This window comes from Mytilus californianus, unplaced genomic scaffold (assembly GCF_021869535.1).
Source record: "Mytilus californianus isolate M0D057914Y unplaced genomic scaffold, xbMytCali1.0.p SCAF_4, whole genome shotgun sequence".
NCBI lineage: Eukaryota > Metazoa > Mollusca > Bivalvia > Mytilida > Mytilidae > Mytilus > Mytilus californianus.
Window position 1 is genome coordinate 90,705,460 of NW_026262690.1, and position 12,080 is coordinate 90,717,539.

Below are 12,080 nucleotides of genomic sequence, written 5' to 3' on the forward strand. Positions count from 1 at the left end.
CCGGCCTTCATCCCGGATGGCCTCTTTTAAGGACCTACCTATTGTATTTATTGTTAATTTGTTCTCGTCCGAAACATGAAATATTTGCCACTGGACGTTAAGCAATCAATAATCAATCAATCTTTCGCCTCTCTTTTATGCGTGCTGCTGGTTACCTCTGCATGAAAGTACATTTTAAAATTCAACGAGGACAAAGAATGTAAGAGAATTTTATAAATCTGTAAATCTGAAATAACTTACAATTAGAATGAATTCCACAGTCTAATTTATAATGAATATCTGCTTTATAATCAATAAAATTTTCACTGGCTTATATGCATTCTAATAGATTACCTATAGAATATGGATTGACACATAATAATTAGTCTCCATGTCGGAATTTATCCATTATATTAAATTAAGTAAAAAATATACACAAAAGTCACATTTATACACACTAGTGTAATGTTTTTATCAGACCAAAGGTTTAAAACAGATTCTGTAAATCCTGTTTCCGTTATTATTATCTTACGATATTCCAAAATAGCGGTTGTAAATTTTTAACAGTTTGGCACTATGTAACATCAAGTCTTTTGTTTCTTTTGAAATTATTTTGTCGGTGTTCGAGGTATCAAAAATCGGCCAATAAGCTGCTCTATCCCAAAACTGGGACATGAAAAATGGTGTAAGCGGTATTAGTTCTTTGTAGTCTTCTGGAGCTGTTTTCAACTTCTCTCTCCAGTCATTAAGAGGCAACGGAACTAAATCCATACCTTTGAAAATGTCACGAAACGGAAATGTTTGTGCGTTGAACAGATGGTAGACTTTCGGAAGTTCTTTAGTTTCATTACAGATTGCAATTTCTACCATGGCATTTGTGCAAAAGTCGACCGGTGTTATGTCAAACGGAAAATCCATATCGAGGTAGAAACCAAATTTTCTCATTCCAATCAAAATGGCAACAAACAGATCGTTCTTTGGCCCAAACCCGGTAACAGAACAGCCGGATACTCTCGCTGGTCTGAATATTGCTCCGCCAGGTAGATGTTCTATTGCTTCCATTACAATTTTTTCGCTAGCCCATTTACTTTGCCCATAGCAACCTTGAACAGTACAAGGATCGTCGAAAAATTCAGACTCGTAGCACATACGATGTTAGGGTCTCCAGTTTTTGGTTCTGGCGGGAATAGAAATACGCTTAGTGAGGAAGTCTGAAATACAAATTTCTGAACTCCGGTCATGGCAAATTTAACAAATTCTTTGGTGCTGTCGACGTTTGCAATTCTGTGATCTTCGTAATTAGTATTAAAATTCATCATCGCAGCATTCATGAATACTACGTCTATGTCATTGCAGAGTTCTTCGTAAATATCGGAAGCAATTCCAAGATTTTCATGCGAAAGATCTGAGACTACAACTTCCATCCTTGTTGTGTAACTGGATTTCCATAAATTATATCGTCGTAAATTTTCAATGATCCTTTCGAGACCACGAGCTTCTGTTGTTTCTCTAACCATGCACCATATACGTGCATGTGTCTGCTCCAAAAGCTGTGACAGTAAACTTGTAAGCTCCGAGAAAACCTGTAACGCCCGATATCAATATGTTCCTTGGATATTTGAAATTGCTTTTAGCTGAACATGCAGAAATATGCTTCCTTTTACAAACACGTGTTCGAATGTCTAAACCCAACTGTGAATCTTTTAAAATTAATTCCCTAATGCAATGTGTGTCTTTATTATGACACTGTGACGACTTTTGTAGAGCATCTTTCTTTCGTTCTATAACTTCTGCAAACTCCTCAATTGTATCGGCAGTACCTAGATCGGTAAACGATAATCGTACGCTGAATTGTTCCTCAAATATCCTTTGCAGTAGAACCAGCTGTAAAGAGTTGCCACCTAGATCTGTGGACGAACTTTATCGATGAAGTGTTGAAGCAATTGGCTCTTTAAACTTAAGAATACTACACCACATCTTAGAAATAGCCAACTAGATTTCATTTAAGGGACTTGATCTAACATACTGCTGCTGTTCATGCACGGACTCGTCTTTTTCTAAGAGTTTTCTGTCAATTTTCCCGTTTAGTGTCATTGGATAATCTGTTACTTCTATTTTCTTTATGTACGTGGGAAGCATATACTTTGGCAGGACTTTTGAGAGGTACTCTTTTAATTCCAATGTGTAAACAAAAGAGGGTGAAACATAGGCTACAATGCTCATTTCTTCGGGTTTTTGACATCTGTTAACTACGACAACTGCAATGTCTATTTTAGGATGCTGAATAAGAACCTGTTCTATTTCACTGAGGTCTACTCTTTGGCCTCGAATTTTCACCATATCATCTAGACGACTTATATATGTTAACTTTCCGTCCGGATCTTGAAAGGGTTAGTCTCCGGTTTTAAACAGAAGCATGTCATCTGACAACGGATTCCGGATAAATTTATCAGTGTTGTAATGGCTTGCGTGTCCTATGTACCCCTTTGATAACCCTAGACCACCGACGTATATTTCTGCTACAACATCAGGTGGGACAGGTTGCAGAAGTTCGTCAAATAAATAGACACATGCACCAGGAATTTCCTTTCCTATTGGAATGTCTCTGTTGAAATCTTTATGTCCAAGCCCTTTGGTGAATTCGTAGTTTGCAGCACAAACTGTTGTTTCAGTTAAACCATATGCATTGTAGAATTTTATATCTTTATGTGATGATGCCCATTTGACTGCAGTATTGAGAGTGCAAGGCTCTCCAGCTGTAACAACCTTTTCCAAATACGGGAGGTCTGGTGGTTTATAAAGATTAAGAACTGATGGTGGCAAAGTGATGGTATTGACTTTCAGTTTGTTCATAGTAACGACAAATTCTTGTCCTAATCGTTCATTCTTCCGCAGAACTGCTAAAGTTGCACCGGAAAATAACGCTGTAAATATTTCCGATATAGTAGCATCGAATCCTATAGATGCAAACTGCGCGATAATGTCGTTTTCATTTAGACTCCACAGTTCTATTTGGGCCCTTGATAGATTGAGAACTCCTGTTTTTGTAACTTGTACACATTTTGGTCGGCCAGTGGAACCTGATGTATACATAATGTAACAAATATCATCATCCAGTGGTATAAAGGATGATCTTCTCTTAGGTTCACGTTGGTTTCTTTCAACGGATTTGTCTTCTGCTTTGAATTCCACTATGACTATGTCTTCATCGCCAAAAAGCCTACTCTTGTTTCAATGTTTTTGATTTTTGTGAAGTCAGATCTTTCATATGTTTCGGTTGTCATAATTTGAATGTTAACATCTGCATCTTTCATGGCGAAACTCAATCGTTCAGGTGGGTAGTCTAAAGGCAATGGTAGAAACGCTTTGTCAGCGTGAACGGTGGCCATGACTGATATGATGTAAGCCAAAGAGTTTGGTAGGTGCAATGCCACAATTTTGTTCCCGAATTGAGGAGAAAGGTCACGATCACTTATGAGTTTAGCTAACCTCTTTACCTCGTTGTAACATTGTTTGTACGTCATGCTGCATTGCGTAGATGTTAACGCTATGTTATTTGGTGTAGCCATGCGGTCCGAGTACACAGTTATCGTCCTTTGATTTTCGTTGTCCACGAATATAGTCCCTAGTGTGGACAGTGTGTTACTTGCCAATTTTTTTTATACCCCTTCCAAATTTATTTCTCCATGTTTTATGACTCAAATAGCAAGTAGGGTGGTGAAATGACACTTTAAAAAAATTTGGGTCATGAATTTTAAAGTAAAGTAGTGATTTGGTCCAGCTGAAAAATGTTAAAAATTAGCACTTCGGAAGCTGTCAAAAGATTTGAAGACCCCCTTAACATAAAATTGTCCATATTTTGAGTTAGAGCCGATGAAGTTTTCTATAATTTTGATATAATTTGTCCCAAAAGTAGTACAACACACTGTAAAAATATTATTGAGAAAGCGCAGGTGGGATTTTTTTAATTTTCATTTATTGTCTAAAAGAAATGCACTACGAAATAACTGTGTACTCGGACCATGCACTGGGTTTCAAAAACTGTAAAGGGTGATTCTGCTATGATTTCCGGATAAGTATAAATTGGATAAAGCTTTTGCATCTCTTCTGTTGAAACCATGGACACTTCTGACAGTTTAGCATCATTTCCAATTTCTACCATAGATTTTAAAAATGTAGGATAATGCTTTAAGACGCTTTTAATGTGTTCAAAGTCTTGTGATGGTCTTTCATTATAAAGCAAATGCATCTCGGTTCCGAAATTTTTGAAAAGAAGCAGGATGTTACAGTCATGCAGAACTTTTTCGACAAATTCTCTCTCTGATGATTTTTTTAATCAGACATCCAAGTACAATATTATGATGTGGAACTTGTTTCCGACCTCTTAATTCAGGATATCGATAGAACATGTCCATCAAAAAAGAGTACGACGAGTGATATTTCTGCAGTGATTCTTGGCAAAAATTCAAAATAGAAGACAGTTCATCATGGATGTTGATTTTAAATAAACCAGGATAGATGACATGTCGGAATACAAAGGAAGAGCCACATCTGGAATTTTATCCTTATCTGCTAAAATACCGACACATACAGTTTTGAGGCAACATATTCAGGCCATAAATGCCAGAAAAGCAGCTGAGAGGTAATCGTTAATATCCTCAAATCCAACTGGTAGTGGGATGTTGGGTAATTGCAGAATAGCTGATTTGACGTTGATTTCAGTTGATACATCTATGATACCGGCAACTACATTCATACGTTGACGGAAAAAAGTTGTGGGTTCATAAGCAACCATTTTATTTTTCCAAAACTGTTCTTTCTTCTTAATGTCTGCTAGTGCATCAGTATTGAAATTTACAGTTGTCAATTTTGCTCCTTTATATAGACTGTGGACTTTGTGAGCGTTTTGAAGAAGACGAGTGCCATTTAAATATGCAAATGAAACGGAAAGTGGTTTGTCAAATGTGCTCACGACTAAGGCATCATCAACAATATCTAAAATACAACCAGGATCACCATTTTTATAAATTTCACCACGAGCTGGTTCAACTTTCGTTACTAGAAGAAATTCCCCAGATGCTGTAACAATTTTTGGGCTAGCAAGAGCATTATCATGGTTACCAAATTCAAGTGATCTCGCTATATTATATATTTCTTGTGATTTAGAGTCAAATGATAGCACTCCTGCGTTTGGAGGAGTAGCATATAGACCAAAATAGGATCGACCTACTTGTGGTTGTATTTGTCGTACAATGGTATCATTTATAATATTTGAGAGTAGATTTCTAAATGCCTGTTTAGCAGCTTCCTGACATTTCAGATTAAGAGTAAGCGCTGAATCGTTGTCATCAATAGTAACTTCCTTAAACTGTAGAATATCACCCGTATCTATTCCTGTTTCAATCATGTGCCAACTAATGCCATGTTTCAATTCACCGTTTATAATTGACCAGCTTGTTGCATGAACACCCGCATACGTGGGTAGTGGTGAGTCGTGATAGTTGATTGATAGTAGCCGAGGAAGTTAAAGAACATTTTCCTTAATGATTCGCTGATTCGAAATGCTAAACAAATAATCAAACCCAATATCCTGAAGAACTTCTTCGATTTTAGCTCCTCTTTCTCGTTGACAAATATCATATTCGTTACAGTATTCCTGAACTGGTTTAGTGTTTGTAAAAACGACCCTCGCATTGAATCTGAACTCGGTCAAGTATTGCAGACAACATAGCTATAGATTACTGTAAATTCAGAAATTATTGCGTGCATTTATTATTGCGATTTTTGCAAAATGGACAAAAATTCTATATTAATTATTGCGATTTGTGGTTAAGCTGCATACAGATATATCTGTCAGATATCAGAATGTGAGTTCTTATTATTGCGATTCTCACCCAGTCGCATTATTCGCAATAATAAAAACCTCGCACTAATTTCTGAATTTACAGTACCTTCTCCAATGCAAACACAAGAAATTTGCTGAAACTCTACATTTACATTTTTCAAGTCCGTGATCGACATTGAGTATTGAAACATAATAATTAATTATCCAATGTAAAGTGTAAACATAATCATTCTACTAAAACAATTTATCTCGAGGATCGTTTTTTATGACTGTACCCGCTTACAAAGCAGCCAACAACGTTTTCATTGCATGACGTAAATACTATACTGAAATATTTAAAACTGAGATCACAAATTCGAGTAAGTTCATACAAACAAAGTCGCGATTTGATGAAATGATCTTAAGGAGTGTACATCACTCAGTTGGTTCGCCGATATGTTCATGTGCCTGTCCAAAATCATGAACCCCGTCGGTAGTTGCATAGAGTCATGTCTTCATGTTTTTTTTGGAAATCTTGTTTTGATGGCATATCATTGATAGTCTCTTCAATGTATATATTGATACATTGAATAAATGCCTGTCAATTGTAGAAAACACTACGATAACCTCAAAAAATATATCTATCCGTTATTTGTTTGATTTAAATTTGCTGTTACAGAACTTCAAAATCATTATAAATAAAGGAATGTTTCTTCCTTGAGCACATCTCTGATTCCTTATCCGGTATTGAATTACGTTTGATCCTTATTTGGTTTTAGATTTTTCAAATATTTTGGCCTCGAAATCAAAATGAATAGAAATATAAAAAGTACACAAAAAACTAAAGAACAAAACGGTCATCATGATTATTAATTTTTCGAGGATAAGGTTTAGATAATAGTTGAAACTGCAAAAGATGACATTGACACTATTTACGGATTGGAAAAAGCTGTGAAGTAGTTGATTCAAATTAGAATGATAAAATCTTGATGAGTCTATGAACAATTAAGCAACATTTATCTTCAATGACTTAAATGTTGCTTAATGAAAATAACATTTAATACATTTCATACGTCCGAGGCGCTTTTCTTGTTTTATCTTCACCAGGAACGCTCAACCCCAAGTGTTTGAAAGCGAATGATGTATAAATACCCGAATACAACAGAATCAATATTACCATAAAGGACATAAAAGAATAGCCAAATTCATCTAAATATCATTGTGTGAGGGAGTTGGGTCATTAGATTTTTAAAAATATTTTTTCAATTTATCAACGGAGAATTTAAGTGAAGTTTGTAATAAATCATGAAAGTACCGACTACTAAGTTGGTGATAGAGGGTCTGGATATTCGGTTTTTTCTTCCTCATATCTTTATTCTTTATGTTGTTCCCCTTTTTCTGTATTCTTTATTCTTGGCCAATTATTCTCTTTTCTTTATATTTTAGCACACCATTACTCTCTATTTTTTGTTTAGGCCCATTTTGCTGTATGCTTCATTTTTCGGGCGTTAATGTCTATTCTTTATATTTTAGCACCACATTATTATCTATAAACCCCATCCAGACCCTCATTACACACTCGAGGACTAACAGTCCACCAACAGCGGTATCGACCAATTGCTAGAAAATGAAAATAACACTTTATAAATTTGGTGCGCCCAAGGAGCTTTTCGGAATTATCCTTGATCAGGAACACTCAACCCATCATAAATCCATGACTAAGATGGGTTTTTTTCATTTAAAGCCCAAATCATCATTTTGTTTGGTATTAAAATAAAATCATATAAGATGCTTGATAAGGGAATAAGATATTGAAAATACATTTCGAAAACGAAAATTTACTCCGACGATGCTTCCTAAACAAAAATTATGAACAGTCATACATCAGATTAACAAAGATGAATTAATGACTTTTTTTACTTAACTGGCCATACACATTACATAAAAGTCCTTATAAACAACACTAAATTGATTGATCTTACAAATACTCCAAGAAACCTCTTTTTAAACAACAACTTAATTACTATTAGCAATAAACTTCAGATTTCCTTCAGAGTTATTGTAATACAAAACCCTACATACCCTACATACCCTAGGGAAGGTGAGGCAACTCATTACAGGTAATTTAGTTAGCCAGGAACGTTTCGTCTTCATAAGACGCTTTAGTGGCACTTTAATCAAAACAGTCGGAAGCCCAAATAAATAACGAACAACGTTAAAACCACAAATTTGCAAAACCTGATTTAGGTCATCATGGGGTAGAACACCCACAGTGTTTTGATTGATTTTCACATTTTATGAAGTGACTATATCAGGCTTGAAAGGAGTGCTGAATACCTGGCTGGTCATACCCTCTGGGACGAAACGTCCAACAGCAGTGACATCGACCTAGTGCTTGTGGTAACTCATTAAAAATACTATTCTATCAAAACTTTTGATTTTTCAACCCTGTATACCACCATTCCCCATATGAAATTGAAAAATCGTCTAAAAGAAATAATCCACAATGCTTTTCAATATAAAATGGTAGCATACGCTATACATTTATTACTTTGGGATACCATACGGCCTATTTTGTTAAAAGTGAACAAAACGGTAAAACATGCTACCGATCAGTATGCTGGAGTTTCTTATTGACAACATACTTGTTGAATTTGGAGGTCCAATTTTTCAACAAATTGTCGGCATTCCTATGGGAATGAATTGTGAGCCTCTCCTTGTCGACCTCTTCTTATTTTCATATGAGTCGGAGTTCCTTCAGACACTTGTCAAAAACAAGAAGATCAAAGAAGCCAGATCATTTAATTTCACATTCAGATATATTGATGATGTTCTTTCCATTAACAATCCAAACTTTTCTGATTGGGTTCCATTAATATATCCTCCAGAACTAGAAATTAAAGAAACAACAGACACAGTTCCTCTGCCTCATTTTTAGACTTATACCTCGAATTTGATATAAGCGGTCATCTCAGTACCAGAATCTATGACAAACGAGACGATTTCAATTTTGAAATTATCAATTTCTCCCACCTTAGTAGCAATATACCAACTTCACCTGCATATGGGATATACATTTCCCAACTCAATCGGTATTCAAGAGCTTGCAGCTGCTACTTAGACTTTATAAAACGTCACCAGTGTCTGAGCAGAAAGTTGATGAACCAGGGTTATGTCAAAGAACGGTCTCGTCCTTTTTGCCAAAAAAAAGTTCATCGGAAGATACCAAGACCTTGTTGATAAATATTCCCTGTCAACTTCATAAATAATACATGATGGTCTTGAAGTATAGATTTTAGGTACTGACGTTGTTTATTTGTCTTTGTAAATTGTTAGCCTTTACTGTTAGTACTTTTTTGGTAATATCCTTTTGGCGTGGCTCGGTACTTATACTTAAAGAGAAGGTAAAATACAAGAATTGGTATGATTTTGATCTAAGGTCTATGAGGAATCAATTGTTTAGAAAAACTTTCAAATGACCCTTTTAATACTACCCTTAGAAACAGTTTTTTTTCAGGCAATATAGGCTTTATACTAAAACAAAGAAATATAAAATGAAATCATATAAAAATGATATTATCAAGAAATTAAAAAGCTTGCATAATAATAATCCAAAAACAATATTGGGATCTTGTGAACTCATTAAAAGAAACTGAAAAATCTACTCCCTCAGTGGAACCAGATAAATTCTATGAACACTTTAAGAATTTAAACTCTTTAAATCCAAAATATGAATGTAGGCTTAAAACTTTAAAAACAGTTTTGACAAAATTGGAAAACAAATGTATGCCTTTCAATGAAATGGATTTTAAAATATCAGAGAAATGGATCACATCAACAATTAATAAATTGAAAAACAATAAGACTGGAGGAATACAACTTATAACTAATGACATGCTTAAAACAGGCCAAAATATTTTAATATCCCCTCTTTGCTTTTTGTTTAATAAAATTTTAGCAGTTGGCAAATACCCAACTAATTGGATAAAAGGGTATATTTCTCCAATCCCCAAAACCGGAGATCTCTCAAAACCAGAAAACTACAGGGGTATTGCAGTAACAGGGTCCTTAAGCAAACTTCTTAATTCAGTTCTTGATAATAGATTAGATCACTTTTTGGAGAAAACAGTTTTTTCAATCCTGTTCAAATTGGTTTTTCCAAAGAATCTAGGACATCAGATCATATGTTTGTTCTTAAAGCCCTTATAGATAAATATTTATCAAAGAGGAAAAAGATATATGCCTGTTTTGTAGATTTTCAAAAGGCATTCGACACAGTCATACATACTGCCATATATATTAAACTCATGAAAGCCAATGTTGGTGGGTTATTTTACAATTTGCTCAAAGATATGTTTACTAAATCAACATTATGTGTTAAAATATCTGATGAGTTAACTGAACCTTTTGGCTATAGCGTTGGTGTCAGGCAGGGGGATGTCCTGAGCCCAAATCTATTTAAATTTTTTATAAATGACTTTCCAGATTATTTATCTGATTCATCTAGTCCATTATTTTTAAATAAACTTAGAATTGATTGTCTAATGTATGCAGATGACGTTATTTTACTATCACATTCTGCTATAGGTCTACAAAACAAGCTCAGTAGATTACAAAAATTCTGTGATGACAGGTGCCTAAATGTAAATATAAACAAAACCAAAATTGTAATATTTAATAAATCTGGAAAATTATTACGTGACACATTCACACTTAATGGGACAACCCTGGAATGTGTGAAATAAATTAAATACCTGGGCATCATGTTCTCCTGCTCTGGCTCCTTCACTGGAGCTCAACTTGAAATTCATAAAAAAAGGCAAATAAGGCCCTATGGAAACTTTAAAAAAAAAACATTTACTTTCACTACAGCCATCAATTTCAACGTCATGTCATGTATTTGACTATACAATTAAACCCATTTTGTTATATTGCTCTGAAAGGTTAAATCAGATGTCTTATGTAACTTTGTTAAATTAGCAAGTGTTTTTCCAGCGGAAAAGATGAACCAACATTTTTCTAAATATATCTTAGAGGTACAAAAAACAGCTCAAATTTTGCTGTAATGAGCGAACTAGGACGCTACCCTTTGGTTATGAATATATTCAAAAATACAATTTAATATTGGGTTCGAATAGAAAAATCTAAAAGCTCATTATTGGAAAATGCTTATAAAGAAAATAAAATGTTACACTATCAAGGGATAAACACTTGGTACACATATTTTCTACATGTGTAAAATATTGTAAATATTGATATTTCAAAATCTTATTTTAATAGATACCAGCCCCACACTTTGAACACTAAACTAAAACATACTTTTCAAATTTTTACAAAAAAATGTGGGCAGATACAAGACACAAGTTGATCATGGAAAATGGTAAACTTCGTACATATTTAAAATTTAAATGTTCATTTTAACGTGAGAAATATTTGGATTTTATTCAAGACTTCAAAAAAAGAAAAAAACTATACAAAGTTCAGAATAAGTAATCACAAGTTAAAAGTTGAAACTGGACAATATATTAAGCCAAATGTGCCTTATGAAGAAAGAATATGTGACAGATGTTTTTCTGATGATTTTGAGGATGAAATTCATTTTCTTTTACAATGTTCTTTTTTTAATCAGCAAAGAAAAAACATTTTCTTTACTATATTACCAAAGAATGACCATCTTTTTCAAACTTGTCCTGTCTTAACAAATTTATATGGTTAATGTCTATGGAAGATACAAAAATTACATTGAAAAATAAGTGAATTTATTTCAGAAAACCTTCCAATTTAAATGTATGCTGAAATTAAATATGTTATATTCCATGAAAGTATTATACAATATATTGTTTGCTTCATTTTAGTACAAACATTTGTACACTACCAATGTACCTTTAATAATAATTTGTTATGTCATGATAATCATTGTAAAACTGTTGTATTTTGTGTATATGCCCTTGAGGGCCCATGGTTGGACAATACAATCTTGAATCTTGAATCTTGAATCTATACCTCCCGCCATTGTGTTCTTATTCTATGGTCATTTTTTATATTCTTGTCTTTCATTTTTGCGTATGTGCTTTGTCTATATGCCATTTTGTTTTTCTTTTTTAACATATTTGTTTGTTTTTATGTTGATTAAGATTATAGCACAATGTTGACTGCTGTACCCTATTTTTGTAATTTTTACCTATTATGTCTATTTGTTTTGTTTACACCATGTTGTCAATTTAATGGAATTTTATGCGACTGTCATACAAGTGAGAGGTTTGGCTAGCTATAAAAC

The 12,080-nt window shown here is 34.0% G+C and overlaps 1 pseudogene; it reads right to left on the reverse strand.

Annotated features, from left to right (window-relative positions):
- Positions 1–285: 285 nt before the first annotated feature.
- LOC127737140 (linear gramicidin synthase subunit D-like) lies at positions 286–11,816 on the reverse strand (annotated as a pseudogene).
- Positions 11,817–12,080: the final 264 nt, after the last annotated feature.